At 43.1% G+C, this 15,504-nt stretch overlaps 1 long non-coding RNA gene across 1 annotated transcript; it reads right to left on the bottom strand.

The window, feature by feature from the left end:
* Nucleotides 1-218: 218 nt before the first annotated feature.
* On the bottom strand, nt 219-9,994 carry LOC124509411 (uncharacterized). The gene is made up of 4 exons (XR_006961436.1): nt 9,404-9,994; nt 7,391-7,560; nt 1,404-1,580; nt 219-1,108 (listed from the first exon to the last, which is right to left on the bottom strand). It is a non-coding gene; the product is annotated as an uncharacterized LOC124509411 (long non-coding RNA).
* Between the last annotated feature and the right edge of the window lie 5,510 nt (nt 9,995-15,504).

Raw genomic sequence — 15,504 nt, 5'->3', positions numbered from 1 at the left:
TCTGATACCTTTAGAACCAATTCTCTGCATTAAACACACCCTCTTTATGGGGCACCTGGGTGGCCCAATGGGTTGAGCATCTGACTTCGGCTCAGGTCATGATCTCGCAGGTCGTGAGTTTGAGCCTCACATCGGCTCTGTGCGGACAGCTCAGAGCCTGGAGCCTGCTTCGGATTCTGTGTCTCCCTCTCTCTGCCCCTCCCCTGCTCACACTCTGTCTCTGTCTCTGTCTCTGTCTCTCTCTTTCTCTAAAATAAATAAACATTAAAAAATGCAAATACACCCTCTTTAAGATAGGCAGAGTGGTTTCTGCTTTCCTGACCGAACACTGACAGCCATGGTTCCCTTCCCTGTCCTTCTGTAACTGCCAGCAGTGCCATTCAGGTTGATGCCGATCTCCATGCTCCCGGGCAGCACAGCACAGTGGTGACAGTGGTTAAGTGCATGGCATCCATGAGTGAACTTCCTGGGCTAGATTCCTAGCATTCGCTGCTACCTACTTCTATGTGACCTTGAGAAAATTGCCTAATCTCTCAGGTTCTCAGTTTTGTCATCGGACAAAAGGGGATAACAATAATCTTCGTCTTCTAGCGTTATCATGAGGTTCTTAAAAAGGTGCCTGAAGAAATGTCAGGCATCATTATTATTGTGCCTTTTAACAGTTCAGATGTTTTGTCACACGCCTAAATATACCTGTGGATGCTTCCTGGTGTTTGTTTGTTTTTAATTCTTATTCAGGGCTATCTATGCCAATGGGAAGTATTCAGTGCAGATCGACTGGAGGAGGGAAGGAGGAAGGGAGGGGGGAAGGGGAACAGAGGAGAGGACAGGAGAGAGGAAGAGAAGAAGGGAAAGGCCCTGAGGGCTCAGGGCAGCAGCTCCTTTCCAAGAGGCATAGAATTATTTCAGTATTTTAAGAAGCAGCAGAGCCATCCAGTTGCTTACCAGCAGAACACCAGGCTGGCTCCCTTCCTCATCCATGATCTTAAAGTCACACCACCTCCTACTCTTCCCCAACACAAGATGCACAGATTAATTCTGCCAAAGGCATTGCGATGGTTTTCTCTTTCCTTGGAAGGTATGTCAAAGTGGTGCCTGTCCTTCATATCTGGAATATATACAGAATGTGTACAAAGCGGTAAGAAAAGACAGATCACCCAATAGAAAAAGTGAACCAAAGATTTTGAAGAGACATTTCAAAAAGAGGTTCTCCAAGTGGCCAATAAACATTAGAAAAGCAGCTCAACTTCATTAGCCCTTAAGGAAATGCAAATTAGAACCACAACAGTGTCCCCTCTTCTCTGGTTCTTTCTCTTGCTCTTCACCACAGACCCTGGTCATCCTCCAATTCTAGTTGGTTGTGTTCCTATTGGCTGTAAAAATAGCCAAGCGTAAACACACACCTGTCTGTTTTCTCCTGTCTTTGAGCCACTTGAAGGCTTCCTCATGGTCCGGACATCTTTACACCCCTGGGACTTTCCAGAGAAGGCACTTAACATTGCAGGATGAATGCAACAGGAATCTCAGAGATGACTGAAAAGCTAGCCTGAACAGGCTGGGTTCAGAATGTGACTTTGCAGCTGGGATGAAAAGAAAGGAATAGAGAGTAGCGATAATGAACCTTTTCTCTGAAGTTACTAGACATCATCAAGGACAAGAGGGAAATTATTTCTTGTTCATGTCTCATCTGCCATAATAACTCACCATTGTATTCCTTAATGTCAAGTGTTCTCTGAGTGCACTGAACCTGGTTTTTATCGAATGAAGACCTATTCCTTTTCTCTAGAACTTTCTGCCAATCGAATACTCACTGGGGGAAAAAAAGGATGCATGCCCATTACATAGGGCATCTTCTACAAATGGAGGAAGGGAACTAAGATAAGATTTTCAAATATCAACTGATTATTTTCAGTTTCTTATTTATTTGTTTGTTTCTTTTAGAGAGAGAGCCTGTATGCATGAGAGCAAGGGAGGGGGCACGGAGAGAGAGAGAGAGAGAGAGAGAGAGAGAGAGAGAGAGAATCTTAAGCAGTCTCCATGCTCAGTGCGGAGACCCATGCAGGCCTCAATCCCACCACCCTGGGATCATGACCTGAGCCAAAATCAAGTCAGATGCTCCCCCAAAAGAGCCATCCAGGCACCCCTATTTTCAGTTTCATAAAGCAGGTGAAAATTTTTGACTCTACAAAGAGCTTGTTTGACACAATATAATATTTGCCATTATTCTTCCAAAGATAGCTTTTATGAGTACTCACTGTCCATATTTTTAAACATTTTTTATGCAGTTCCTCAGGCTCATTCCTACACTGTAGGATCTGAGATCAGGGCGCAAATGCATCCATACACCATTTAAAGCTGTAAATCAGGCTACAAACCATTAAATACATCCTCTCCTAACGTGTAAGTATCTCGCTTCTACACCTGGAAGGCCAGGTTCCAATTCAGAATTCTCAAACTCTGTGCAGTTCAATGCAAAAACATGTTGGCAGGCCAGGGCCCTCAGCCCACCACCTTTTCTCTGCTCATACCCCCAGCAGCAGCAGCACCTCGCCCACCTGCCAGAGCCCAGGAGGAGTCTTCCATCAGAAAGATGGGATGAAAACTGAGAAAGAGACCCCCATGGGCCCTGGAAGTGTGCTCTGAGTGGTTTGGGCAGGAAATTTCAAGTCTCGGGGATACAAACTGTGTTCTAGAAGGGGACACAGGCACACCCCTTGGCACGGCAGACAGCTCACCCAGTGGTGAGGGGCACAGCTATTAGGACAGCCTCAGTGAAAGGCCTCTTGAAACCAGGACCCAGGGCGGGGGTCCTCTTGCCCAGTTCTCAGGGCAAAACTGTAGCCCTTATCACACAGCTTATACTTTACATCATTTCACATCCAATCTACTCAAATAGATTTAACCTACAAGAATTTTTTTATGTTTTATTTTTTATTTAAGTTTACTTATTTATTTTGAGAGAGAGAGAGTGAACAGGGGAGGGGCTGAGAGAGGGAGAGAGAATCCCAAGCAGGCTCTGCACTGTTGTAACAGAGACAGATGTGGGGCTTAATCCCACGAACCGTGAGATCGTGACCTGAGCTGAAATCAAGACTCGGATGCTCAACCTCCCCAGGCACCCCTGCAAGAGTTTGTTTGTTTGTTTGTTTTAAGAGAAATCTAGATGTCAGGTGTTGGGAATAAGCTACCCACTGCACCCAAGGGACTGCACAGCTGAAACAAAAAGGAAAAGATCTATGAGGCATTCTTAAATAAAGTAATTTATGCAAGTTCATTTGTTGAAGGAGCAATGTTGTTCAACATGTCCAATTGCAGGAATGTTTTATTGTGCTGGTATTATATAAAATTTATCAGGTGATATATGAATTTCAAAAAAACCTAATACATTATCCAAACAGGAAAGACCATTTGTCTTCCCTTGGAGGTGATAAATACTGCATTAAACAACAGACTGCCTCACTGATATTCTTAGCCATGAATTCCATTTGGAGTTTACTGCTCATCTTAAAGGCTTAGCATTATTTAACTGTAATAACCCCCAATCATAACCACTCAGACAATCGATCCCGTTTAATCACTGAGGTTTCTGTAATGTGGAAAAGGCCGGATTATTTTTGTTTGAAGTGAGCATAGCAAGTCTCACAGTATGGTATAATTAAGAACTGTTTACTTTTTCTTAAATTCAGCACCCTCACCCCCACCTCAAAGGCTAGACATTAAAGTACTAAATATAATGATCTTGGAAAACCAAATTGCTATGTTCCTGGCAGTCCTTCCCTGGTTTCCCTTAAACATTTCTATCTGAAATGAGGATGAATAAAAAAAGAAAAAAAAAAAGAAACCTGGAAAATATACAGCTATCCCTTCACTGTATCTTCCACCTAACCATCAGAGTTTCCGTTCAAGGACTGAAAAACAGTCCCTCCCTCCTTCCTCTGTCCCTTTTTGGCTATTTTAGATTGTTACCCACATTGTTTCAAATGTCCATGGGGCACACCATGCAGGATCAGGAGACCCTAGCCCGCTATTTTATGTCTGTGAGTTAGTCTCCCCAGGTAGACTGGAGGATGTCTCTGAGGGCCTTAGTCACCTTGATATATTCAGTACCCCAACAGGGCCTGACACGTTAGTACCCTTAGTGTTATTGAACAAACAAATGATTATCTTTTTGCCCTCACAGGCTTTATAGTGTTGAGTTATTTGGGCATAAAGAATGTCAGAATCAGTTCCCTGTGTAAGCAAATTAAGTCAGTGTGCTACCACTACAAGGTTTAGAGTCTAAGAGTGAGAAATTGTAGCTGTAACATCCTGGATGATTCCATTCAAATCCCACTGGCTAGAGTATGACAGAGAACTCCCAGAACAATGACAAGACTGACAAGGCATGCCCTTGTGAGATCTTTTCTAAGATACACTTCATTTTAATTACATTTTATAATCACCAGGAGACTAGGTTTGGCTAGGCTTTGAGTAATTATACAACATTGCACTTAATACAAGGTTGTTTTTTAGAGGTGAAATTAAAGACATCAGATCCTGGAAATACTTAGAAGGGAATCGTTCTGCATGGAGTTGGAATAGGGGAGCAATACAATATGGCAGCTGATGTTGTTGTTCTTTTAAATGTGTTTTTAACACTGTGAGCTGCCTCTTATCACTTTGGGGAACAGATGAGTTATAGAGTATGAAGAAAGACAGATAACCACATGGATTTCACTGCTTAGCTAAGCACAATTTTGTGGTCTTCAAAAAACTAAGTAATGTTTCTTTTTTAAGGTGGTACATGGGCCCCGGCTTAACACATTTACTAGCACTTGAATTGTTCCCCAGATAGAGCTCTTTTTTTTGGTCGATTTCACATGCTGAACTGCTTTGTCCACAAACTTAATAAACTTAGATATAACTACCACATTTGATTAAGTATTTTATGCACAGCATCTTCAGTAATTTGTTATAATGCAGTTGTATAGCCTATGATAACTGATCCCACACAAATTAGGTGTTAATTTAAATGTTTACATTTAATGTGTTTTTCAAAAGTTTATTTATTGTGAGAGAGCGCACGGGAGAGGGGACAAGAGAGAGGGAAAAAGAGAATCACAATCAGGCTTTGTGCTGACAGAACAGCTCAGGCTCAGGCTCATTAAATTTAGCCACCCTAAATTTAATGTTTAAAAATAAATTGGGGCACCTGGGTGGCTCAGTCAGTTAGGTGTCCAACTCTTAATTTCGGCTCAGGTCATGATCTCATGGTTGTGGGATCAAGCCCCATGTCCGGTTCTGCGCTAAATGTGGAGCCTGTTTAAGATTCTCTCCCTCTCTCTCCCCCTGTTCCTCTCCCCTGCTTGCGCTTGCTCTCTCAAAAAATAAAAATAAATTTTAAAAAATTTAAAATAAATAAATTATATAGTGGGCCATCAGAAAAAAATAATTTCATCTAGCCTGGGATCAGCATCTTTTCCTTTTTGTAATATTCTAGAATAAAATACAATCCATTGGCATTCTGTGGCCATCTGTATATCTTTTTTTAAGTACATTTTTGGCACAGCCCCGTCAAATATCACTTTCTCAAAGTCCAAAAAAGCTGCTGAGCTCAGAAACAGGCCCATGAATAAATGAATAACTTAATGTAGGACAACAAAGGCATTTCAAACCATTGGTGAATGAATGGACAATTTAATCAAGGGTATCGGGACAAGTGGTGATCACAATGGAACAAAATACCCTCACACCTCACAGCATACCAAAAACAAAATAAAAAAAAAAACCCATAAAGACCTTTCCTTGCTCCTACAAAAAAAAAAAAAAAAAAAGTTGCCAGGTAAGTGAAAGAATTAATTATAAAAAGCAAAAGTTCAAAACATGGCAGATTGTGTGTGTGTGTGTGTGTGTGTGTATGACGAGGCTAGGGAAACGTTTTTAAAACAAGACCAATAAACACAAGCCATAAGGGAAACAGACTGACAAATCTTAATCTCACGGTTTGTGAGTTCGAGTGGGTTCTGCAATGACAGTGTAGAGCCTGCTTGGGATTCTCTCTTTCTCCCTCTCTCTGTCCCTCTCCTCTCTCTAACTAATAAACAAACAAACTTAAAAAATCATTTAAAAAATAAAAAACTCATGTGCATCAAAAAATACTATGAATAAGTAAAAAGATAAAGCATGGCCAACGCTAGTCTTCTGATGATTACAAAATGTAATTTTAAGGGGCGCCTGGGTGGCGCAGTCGGTTAAGCGTCCGACTTCAGCCAGGTCACGATCTCGCGGTCCGTGAGTTCGAGCCCCGCGTCAGGCTCTGGGCTGATGGCTCAGAGCCTGGAGCCTGTTTCCGATTCTGTGTCTCCCTCTCTCTCTGCCCCTCCCCCATTCATGCTCTGTCTCTCTCTGTCCCCAAAATAAATAAACGTTGAAAAAAAAAAATTTAAAAAAAAAAACAAAAAAAAAAAAACAAAATGTAATTTTAAAAAAAGGTGCAACTTAGAAATATTTCTCAAGGGTAGACTGGGAATAGATACTCCTAACAATATAAGCAACACAGGATTAGGGCACCTGGGTGGCTCAGTCAGTTAAGCATCTGACTTTGGGTCATGATCTCATGGCTCATGAGTTCGAGCACCGTTTCAGGCTCTGTGCTGACAACTCAGAGCCTGGAGCCTGCTTCGGATTCTGTGTCTCCCTCTCTCTCTGCCCCTCCCCCACTCACGCTCTGTCTCTGTCTCTGTCTCTCTCTCTCTCTCTGTGTCTCTTTCTCAAAAATAAATAAACATACGCAACACAGGATTATTATCCTCAACATGTAAACACAATAGATCAACAAGAAAATAAAAGCCCAAAGGACAGAAGACAGGCATTTTTCCAAAGAGGAACACTGGCTAGCCAATTAACTTATAAAAATGTGCTCAACCTCATTAGTCATCAGGTAAATGAAAATTTAAACCATTACCATTTCACACTTCTAGGCCAGCAAAAATTTTTAAATCTAACAATACTAGATGTTGAAAATGGAGCAACTTCAATTCTGGTGTCCTGTCATAAATGTGTAAATTGGTACTTGATCTAAATTTCCACTTTGGAAAGCAATTTGGCAACATCTAATAAAGTCGAAGCCTGAAGAAGCAACCATGTGAGAAGGTACTGGAAGAGATGTTTGTTTTTAAATGAGTCTACCATGAGGTGCCATTTCTAAAAGAATTGTAAATTTAAAGGCCAGAAACCAAGGTGGGGGGAGGGGAGCAGATAGTTAAAGGAGACTTGTAGGTCTCCTCTGATAAATGTGGCCAAGTACCTTTCTAACTTCTGATGATTTTGTCTATTAGCCCCTCACATGCAGCATTGTTTTAAAGGAGTTCTTTGGCACATAACAGAAACCCACAATAATGTATTTTCCAACCTCTCCATTGCTTTCTTCCTAGTAACATTATTGTAGCATTCTGATTCTTCCATGAGGATGTTGACATTAGTCCTCCAAATTTTGATGGCCTGTGGATTTCAGCCGGGTTAAATGCATTTGTTCCATGAAAGAGAAAGCTGGTCATCTCATTTTGGGTTGTTCATTTCTTCCTATGTCAGTGTCAAAATGAAACATAAATTAGTCACTACTCTTACTGTTAAGCTGAATCGCTTGCTAAGTCTTTTGTACATTACTGGGTGTTTCATACCCAAGCTACCAGATATGGTATCTCTTTGATGATTTACATTCCACAGACTCTTAGATCACTTATATTTTCATTCTTTTTACTGGGTACTGTGTCCTGCTAAACTGTGGGGACGTGAAGCTCTTTAGGGCATGGTCCCTACTCTCCAAAAGTTTATATAATAACACAAATATCAAATCTTAACCAATCTGAACACACAAATAGAACATCACCCAAACCTGCCTTACAGAAGTCCTTCCAGGACATATCAAAAATGCCTAACCTCTTTACTGCCCCATTTAATTATCAGTTAATATAGCCAGTTACCCTGAAGATGTCTGGAGAAATTAGAGAGAAAAAAAAATGAGCATTTGGGAGAATTATAGTGGGTTTTAAAGATTAAGTAAAACCAAAGCTGAATAACTGTTCTTGGCAAATACAAAGACTGGCAAGGGCATGGCACTTAATATTCCTTAAGATTCCACCACGTGGTTTCTTTTAAAGGCAGCAGTGGCCCAAAATATTTGACAGTTTGGCTGCAGTGCTATACATTCTGCTTTTGCATAACTCATTTTTGAAACTTGATTCTTGCTGGTAAATAATAAAAGCTAACATTTGAGCCCTTACTCTGTGCCAGGCACTAGTCCAAGCCTCACAATGATCCAGAGGATTGAATGCTTATGTCCCTTCAAGTTCATATACCGAAATCCTAACCCCCACGGTGCCTGGGTGGCTCAGTCAGTTAAGCATCCAACTTCGGCTGAGGTCATGATCTTGCGGTTTGTGACTTCCAGCCCTGTCCGTGTCAGGCTGTCTGCTGTCAGCACAGAGCCTACTTTGGATCCCCTGTCGTCCTCTCTCTCTGTACCTCCCCCTCTTTCTCTCTCTCTTTCAAATTAAAAAAATAGATATAGATATAGATATAGATATAGATATAGATATAGATACATATGTACGTATTTATAAGAAATCCTATCCCCCAATGTGACAGTATTAGGAGAGGGGGCACGTGGGAGGTGACTAGGTCATAGAGGGCAGCCCTCATGAACAGGATTAGTACTCTTACAAAAGGGACCACAGAGAGCTCCTTGACACTCCCACTATATGGACACAGAGAGAAGAGGGCCATCTATGAACCAGGAAGCTGGCTATCACCAGACACTGAATCCGCCAAGCACCTTGATTGTGGACTTCCCCACCTTCGGTACTGTGAGAAATAAACTTCTGTTTATAAGCCACCCAGTCTATGGTATTCCCTTCTAGAAACTCGAATGGGCTAAGACAGAGTTGCCATTATTGTTCCTATTTTACAGATGCCCAAAAGAGGGCCATCATCCCAGAGGCAGGAGTCGGCAGTGGCAGGATTTGAAGCCAGCAGTCTGGGCCCAGAGCCTATGCTCTGCACCTTCCCATTCTGCATCCCACAAGTAAAGAGCATTTGCAGGAGTCAGCATTCCTTGTCCTGAATGTAGTATCACTACTATGTATTAGCACTATTGACTTTTACGTCTGGAAATTCATAATGGTTTCTCAAACCAGTCTTGATGCTATTACTAAAAGCAAGGAGTGGAGTGAAGGAACAATGCTGCCTTGATTTCCATGTGCAAGAAACAATACAGTCTGGTGTTTCAGGCTCCCTAATTACCGAGAATATGTTTGCCAAACAGCACCTTTCCTAAGTTTTCTGAATGATGTCCCATCCGGGAAGTGACAGACGTTGGCATCTCATACCAAAGTAGTAGATCTTTAAATTCACAGTACTGTGTTACCTTGTGAGGCACATGTTCGTGTTTTGCTTTATTTCCTTAAAGATTTTACCAGCTGTTCGATAACAAGAGGTCATCTGTTGACTGCTTCATTCAAAGTGCAATACAGGCTTTTAAGGTTCAGTCTTCACATATGTCAGTCAAGATGGACAGTCTGTGCTGCTCCCTCTGAAAAACACATTTTCCTATTTCCTTAAACACCATGAGTTCTGACCAGGGGCATCAAGCACCCCTTGGATTTCACATTCAATTCTGAAGTCAAATGCGGTCTGTTGAATTACAGTTCTCACTTCCTCACTCCCCAGTCGTCCACATCATGGCTATGGCTTCATGCTGCTGGATTGCACTTCCTTACCTCTCAGACTTGGGCTTGGCTACACACTGTGCTTTGACCAACCGGACAGCGACAGACATGAAACAGAGGCTAGACAGGTACCTGCATCATCATGCTTACCCTCCTGTCTTTCACCATAAGAACATGTCTCAGGTAACTAGTGGTGTGAGGAGGGTGAGAGCCATGTGGAGCCAACCCTGATGAAACATACACCTTTGAGCAAAGCCCAGCAGAGCCCTGTCTGGATCAGCTGAACCCCAGCCAACCCACAGGTGGGCGAGAGAGAAACCAACGCTCGTTGTTGCTCTAAGCTATTGAAATTTGAAGTTTGCTCGCAGGCAGTCTTACTGCAGTAACAGCTAATACATAAGAAGCCCTCCTCTTTTGCCATCTCATTATTTTGAAGAGCACCTGGGATCAATGTAATGGAGTACCACAAGCTGGCTGGCTTAAACAACAGAAATGTATTGTCTCACAGTTCTGGAGACTGTAACTCTGAGATCAAGGCGTCGGCAGGGTTGGCTCCTTCTGAGGGCTGAGGGAGAATCTGTTCCAGGACTTTCTCCTTAGGCATTCCTTGGCTTGTAGAATAATGTTCTCCTGCCTCCACAATGTACATGTTTCTGGGTCCAAATGTGCCCTTTTGTAAGGACACCAGTCATATCAGATGAGGGCCCACCCTAATGACCTCCTCTTAACTTGGTCATCTGCAAGGACCCTATTTACAAACAAGATCACATTCACAAATACTGGAGGTTGGACTTGAACATCTTTTACAGGGGACACAATTACACAATTCAACCACAACACCATCCCAGATGCCTTTCTGGTGGGGGAGAATAAGACTGCAAGGGCCTGATGGGCTTTGGTTAAGGAAAATCTAAGAGTTAATCTTTTTGCATAGCTGCAGTTGGGATAAACAGTAGGTTTTGCTGTCTTCTAAACATTTGGTGTTTTGTAATCTATTTGCATAAATCACCTCCATCCTACCCATCCCTTAACTAAAACTTGTGTGTTCTGTTTATAGCCTTCACCTTACTAAGCCTTACCCTCACTCCAGTGGGCTTTCACCTCCTGCAGTTCTCACAGTGCGCCCTATTGCTCTGCGCTGGTGTTTTGTGCTTATTTTTCTTTGCTGCTTAAGAGGCTGCCCACAAGTTTTCTTCCTCTGCACAATACCCTGAACAGACCCCAAACATGGTCTTCTATGGCCTCCTACACAGTGGCCGCTGTGGCCAAAGGGGCTAATAAGTGCTACTGAAAGCTGTTAGTACATCAGAACTGAATCATGTAACCTCTAATCCTCCCCCTGATCATTCTTTGCATCTTGAATAAACCTGCAAAAGACCCAGTGTCAAACTGAAATGTGTTCTGGTTGTACTCTCCACAGAAATAAACAAACTCAACCTAAACCCATCAAATCAAAGCACAATCCAGGCTTCGGTAAGTTGCAGGTTTGGCTGAATAAGAAGTATAATCCTTTATCCTTGTGTTTAGAACCTTCTAGCTGTCAGGGCGATGTCTGCACACTGAACAGGGCCTCCATATCCTTTCAGAATCATGAAGAGGACTTGAAAACGGACACTATTCATTGCTTCAAAGCCTCCACTAAATGGCCTCCATCCATTGCTGACTTTTCACATGCTGGGGGTATAAATGCCTTTTGATTTGGGGAGTACTGGGAGCTTAAAAGTGAACCCCAAATAATGGTTTATCTAATTGCCTTTTTAACAAAATCCATGAGAACATTTCTAACCCTTGGAAATCAGATGAAACTCACTTTAACAATTACTATGGCAATGTCTATTGCTTTTGGGGCTGCCTGTAACAATAAGTTGATATTCAAAACATTTTGATTCAGCAGTGGGCCATGCCAACAGCTTTCTGCATTTTTCCTACAATGTCACCCATCTGATTTTCCACTCACCAGCACTCTAGCTCAGTACTACTTAGAACACGGTCCACACACCGGTAGCACGGACTTCAGCGGGTTGGACTGTGAGAACTGCAGAGTCCTGGGCCCTGCCCCAGACCTAGGGAATCAGACTGTCTTTGAAGGAAATAAAATCAGGTAATCCTCATGCACACTCAAGTTGGGAAGCACCGCCCTCATTTTTCTCTTCCTACTTCTAAATAGCAAGACAGCCACTGTTCCAGCTGAACCTTTTAAAGTCCTCAGCCAGTTTTCCTGTAAAACTAATTAAATAGCTTTTTAATGTTATCCTATTTTCAAATCTAAAATATTACAATACAGGGCTCTTTGCCTTCAGTCAAGAGGAGGCTTCAGGCCGGTTTCACTCTCCATTCCTTCCTCCTGCCACATACACAGGGAAAGAAAAAAAGAAAAAAAAAACCTCTTCACACCCTGCAGCCTCTTAACAGAAACTCAGAAACAAACATCTCACAGCAAAGAAACAGTGGGGTCTTCAAAGCAAGATCTTCTTTGTCCGAGGCCTTTTGCCTCTAAGCCAGCAGGACCCCCAAGAACCTGAGTGTGGATGGACACCGAACTGCCACGACATCCTCTTCCTCCTCCTGGCATCTCTATTTACTTCCACCACAGCCTTCACGGTCTCCTGTGGGGCCCCCGACAGGTACTGTGTAGTGACAGGCAGAAAGCCTCAAAAACAATTTCACCATTAGAATGTCTGCCTCACCAACACTGCCTTTTATTGTCTCCTGTACTAGATCGTAAAAGCAGCAGATGCTTCTATGGATCCTTTGACCATTATTCCTCTTAGGTTTTTCATTCTTTGTCCAAAAATCTTGCTGTCATGTCCATCAGGCAGACAGGAGACCAATTGTGCCAGGAGCACCACTTGCTTGTTTTAAGATTTTATTTTACTTGAAGTAATCTCTACACCAAAATTGGGACTTGCACCCAAACCCCCGAGATCAAGAGCTGCACGCTCCACTGACTGAGCCAGCCAGGTGCCCTATTGTTTTTTCTTAATGTTAAATATTTTACTTGGAAGGAATCTCAAACTTAGAGAAAAGTTGCAATAAGAACTTGAGTAAATTTAATACCAATACTTGTATCGAAACTACCGTTCATATTCCAGTTTGTCAACTGAAGCAATATGGGATGCACTGTAGCGCCAGGGATCACATTTCATTGCCACATTTCTTAAAAAAAATTTTTTTTTTCAACGTTTATTTATTTTTGGGACAGAGAGAGACAGAGCATGAACGGGGGAGGGGCAGAGAGAGAGGGAGACACAGAATCGGAAGCAGGCTCCAGGCTCTGAGCCATCAGCCCAGAGCCCGACGCGGGGCTCGAACTCACGGACCGCGAGATCGTGACCTGGCTGAAGTCGGACGCTTAACCGACTGCGCCACCCAGGTGCCCCTCATTGCCACATTTCTTTAGCCTCCTTCAATTTGGAAACCTCTTTCACAGCCTTGTGCGTCTTTTGACATTAATGCTTTTAAAGAACTAGGGTCTTTTTAAAACAATGTTCTCCCTTTGGGTCTAATGCTTCCCTGTGATTAGATTCAGATATGCACTTAGCCAGACACAGGACTGCACAGGCGGAGAGGGGCCCTTCTCAGAGTACTGGAGGCATGTGTGTCCACCTGCTCCTTATTGGGGATTTTGATCACCTCAGCAAGGTGCCGTTCAGCTTTTCCACTATAAAGCTGTTTTCTCTAGCAATGCGTGGGAGGCTGAAGAATGCCCACCGATGGATGTCCACACCCTAATCCCAAGAACTTCGTTACCTTGTAATGCCTTTGCAGCTGTGGTAGAGATCTTGAATGGAGGAGGTGGTGGATTATTGGGTAGTATTATATAATCCCAAAGGGGCCTTACCACAGGAACGCAGGAAGAGAAAGACAATGTGAAAACAGCAGCAGAGAGACTTGAAGAGGTTAATGGAGTGCTGGCTTTGAGACTGGAGGAAAGGAACAGACACTAAAGCATGCAGATGGCCTCTACAAGCTAGAAAAAGCAGAAAATGGATTCTCCCCCTGAAGTTTCCAGAAGCAACCCACCCTGCCCACAAGGTGATTTGATTTGAGCCCTAGTTTCAGGGGCACCTGGGTGGCTCAGCTGGTTAAGCATCGGACTCTTGATTTTGGCTCAGGCCATGATTTCATGGCTCGTGAGATCAAGCCCCGTGTCCGGCTCTGTAGCATGGAGCCTGCTTGGGATTCTCTCTCTGCCCATCCCCAACTTGCACACATGCTCTCTTGCACACATTAAAAAGAAAAAGACCGCAGGGGGCGCCTGGGTGGCTGAGTCAGCTAAGCGTCTGACTTCAGCTCGGGTCATGATCTCATGGTCTGTGAGTTCGAACCCCGCATCAGGCTCTGTGCTGACAGCTCAGAGCCTGGAGCTTGCTTCAGATTCTGTGTCTCCCTCTCTCTCTGCCCTTCCCCCACTTGCACACTGTCTCTCTCTCTCAAAAATAAATAAATGTTAAAAAAATTCAAAAAAATTCAAAACAAAAAAGAAAAAGACTAGTTTCAGACTTTTGATCTCCAGAACTGTAAGATGATAAATGTGTCACCTTAAAAGGAACTTAGTTTGCTGTAATCTGTTGGAGCTACAATAGGAAACTTATACACAGCTCATAAGCAATCTCTGGGAGACTTTATAGCCATGTAAACAGGCTTCTTGTCAAATTTTCCCCAAGATTTTACATCAGAGGGTGATGCTCACCTGATTCTGTCTTCCATGTGAGGATCACAAAATGCTAATTTTTCAACTCCAGCACTCACAACACTTAGTTGGCACTCAGGATTCTAAGCACCTTATCTGTTTGTATATGCCTTCCCACTTATTCATGCGTTTGTTTTCCATATACCTTCATGACTTCCAATGTTTTCCACTGGTTTATAATTCATCACCATACTTAACTACTTTAGTGCACAAACCCTTCCAGATTTATCCAGTGGAAGCCAAGGGCCTGGCTCAAGTCTTGTGGCCTTGCTGCCTGGTCTCCACAGACTGGCACTGAAACCCAAGCCATGGGCCCAAAGTGGAGGCCTGGTGCAAGAATTCCACCCAGTAGGTGAGGAGTCACCAAGGATGGAGTCATTGAAGAGTGATGAAATTGACAGTGGACGGCAAACAGGAAAAAAAAAAGGTGGGGGGAAAACTCACAGAAACGGCTAACACCAAAATGGCCACAGATTCTCAGTTCGTCCCAGTTTTACGGTCTGAATGCTGTACACCTTCCTGAGTTTCTGCTCTTCTTCAGCCCTTCAGGGCACCGAGAAGGAACCCAAAAGACACAGGCCCTAGAGAAATACCCCTTTCACCAACACAGCACTTTCACCCATATCGGGACTGTACTCTTGCTCCTTCGATGCGCGAAGATGCAAGGACTTCTCCCTTTATCTCCGCTTTTCTTCTTGAACATACCCAACTCTGTATAATTTCTTTACACTAGCCTATTTCCTCCATGCCCCACATGGAAAATGGAATTCTAAGCATTCTCTTTTATGGTGCACTTTAACCTCTTAATACCTACTACATGTGCAAAGCGTTCAATATGACCAATGGGCACCCGGTTGTGGTGGCTGGAGCTTACGTTCTAGCCATCTGTCAACCACACTTGAGCCTCAGATCTTGCTTCTCTGCCCACATACTTCAGTTAAAGACCTCCAGCTCTTCTTACACGGCAGTCAAAAACCATCCTGCAGTGTATTCCTTCTCACCAGGACACACTCTCTCTTCAGACACTAAACAGTAAACGTATGTGGACAATACATAATGAAGAATATGATGAGAAAGAAAGAGAAACACGGAGTGTGAAGGGCCCAT

This window comes from Lynx rufus, unplaced genomic scaffold (assembly GCF_022079265.1).
Source record: "Lynx rufus isolate CCGP_SWC_20201006 ecotype Redwood Valley unplaced genomic scaffold, mLynRuf1.p SCAF_14, whole genome shotgun sequence".
NCBI lineage: Eukaryota > Metazoa > Chordata > Mammalia > Carnivora > Felidae > Lynx > Lynx rufus.
This window is presented reverse-complemented; position numbering and strand designations above follow the sequence as displayed.